A 2555-nucleotide genomic window follows, 5' to 3' on the forward strand; every position below is an offset into this window, starting at 1 on the left:
AGTTTAATACCTTCGATCTTCTTATTCAATCTGGTTTTTTCTAAATGACTTGAGAGCAGCTCCGAATAGAGAACAAAGAAGTAAGAAGATAGATGATCTCCTTGCCTAAGACCTCTAGATTTACTCATTCATCAGGTTTGATTTACTGATTTAAAAATTATATTAAAAAAAAAATAATAATAATTCACCCAAATGGAATGGATATTAGTGGAATTTCTGTTGAGAAGGAACCATCATCACTTAAAAAGAGATCGATAGAAGGTTAAGACAATTGTGTTTTTAACTTTTAACTTTGTGGTTAAAACAATTAAAGGGTGGCTTTTATGGTTTAAAAAAAATAAAAAAAATCGAGCATCTTCAAGTAGAAGGTTTGGGTTCAAATTTCTTTAGGATTAAGGACTAAGTTCGAGTTTGGATTGTCTCTCCGATGGGAAACACTCTGTACTCCCCTAACAACTGTTGACCAGGAATTACAGGAGACCTACAGGGTTAGGGTGATAAAGGTTTAATTTTTTAATATTTTATTATTTTTTAATTGTGAGCCCCATATAATGTGTGGTTGTAAGGCTGCCAGGAGAGATGAACCACACTTTTAAGTGCCACCTTATATTATGTGATTACTTCATCCTCAATATATAAAATTACTTGTCACAAATAAATAAATTAATAAAAGGATAATTGACGTTGTCTTCATGTACTTTGATTTTATTACTAATAAAATTCTATTTTTTAAGAAATTGTTGTTGTCCCCCTTCCTTATAACGGTGTTAAGTAGCTATTAAGTTTGAATATATAATGCATACTTTGTCCTCCACTAAAATTAAGAAATCAAAAAACGATACTACCCCATTTATAAAAATCAAATTAAATATCAAATTTACCCTAAACTTAATTTATTTTGACTTAAAAAAGGACAAAATCCAAACCCGATTTGGGCTCACATCTTCTTTCTTCATTTGAACCCTACTCTGAAAAGAAGAAATGTAAAGAGATCTTTCAAATATGTGTCAACAGAATCTTGAAAATATGATGTATTCGTTTTCTTAGTAGCACGTGGGAAAATAAATTGTTATATTATTTCAAAATTTTTTTTTTTTTGGGTAGAATATTATTTCAATTCTACTTCTTGAGAATCCTTACTTCATTCTATACTATATCCAAATCCCTCCATATCTTGTTCGTTTTTCTCTTAGATTTTCAACTCCTGCGAATCACAGAGAAGAGTAAAACTTGCAGAGTTTCTGTATTCTGCTAGCACCTGTAAATAAGGTGAAAATGTTGGTTATTTAAGATTTTCTCCTTTCATTAGATTTTGTTTCTAGCATAAAAATGTATGGACAAACAAAGGCTAAAAAAATTTTCATTGGTTCATTCTTGTGCATTACCAACTGCCTTAATGTTCTTTCAAATTATTAGTTGCTTCTATTTGTTACATTGGGTAATCCAAAGGATTATATTCAAGTTTTGGTCAAAACGGACAACAATTATAAATGAACCTAAATGTTGTGACCAATGTTTAAAGTATCTCACGATACTACACAATACTAGTCGATACGTATCCATATTTGACCCAACCGATACGATATATCTCGATACGTTTCTCCATTGAATTACACTAAAATACATTAGTCAGAGCGATATAATACTCGATATAGGACGATATGTCTCTTAAAATCACTTGACTGATACGATACTCGATACCGATACTTTAAACCTTGGTTGTGACAACATTAATCCCTTCCTTGTGATTGAGTACTTTGAAGAGGGTAATTCCACATCGAATCTAAGAATTGAGATGTCAAACTCTTCACAATTTTTGGGTTGTGGAGAGCCTGCCCAGGGCTTTAGGCCATAAAGACCACTCAGATCAGAATTTGTCAGAGTTGGTTGGACCTGGTAGCTAGAATGTCATGCACAGAACCATGTATAATTAAGATTTGAAGTGGACCCTTAGTTGATTCTAAAGCAATTTTTGTCAACACAATTAATTCCAAAACCGAACTCTCAAAAACTTGATAGACTCCATAAGTATCAACAAATACTGTTTTCAAAACATAAATAAATGTCCAACTTAATAATTCCATCCACACTCTTAGTCTCTTGACCCAAAACACATTAACAGTGAAAAATATCCAATTATAAGTAACCCAACCATACTGTTCAAATCTGCTATAAACCATATAAAGTCATCTAGTTGTCCTTCAAAGCCTTCTTCCTTTCCCATTGTCTTCTTCTTTTGGCTCTAAATTTCTCTTGGGCTGATTCAAGTGGAGCAATGGTGGTTGAAGCAGCTTGGGATCTAGTGACCCTCTATGATGTGTTGACCTCATCTAGTTTGGAAATACTAACATTTGTCTGCATTAAATAAAAAAAAGAAAAAGAAAAAAGGAAGGCATATTTATTTGATTAATGATACATTGATAAATACTGAAAATTTGTGATGTAAAATTACAGTTTGAGAACTATCCCCAGCATGTTGGTCCTTTGATTTTCTCTGCCTTTGCATAACAATGAATAACAAAAATAGATAACTAAATTAAGCATTTTGTTTTTGG

Source organism: Hakea prostrata, chromosome 7 (assembly GCF_041222555.1).
Source record: "Hakea prostrata isolate BN-2017 chromosome 7, UWA_Hpros_2, whole genome shotgun sequence".
NCBI classification, from domain to species: Eukaryota; Viridiplantae; Streptophyta; class Magnoliopsida; order Proteales; family Proteaceae; genus Hakea; species Hakea prostrata.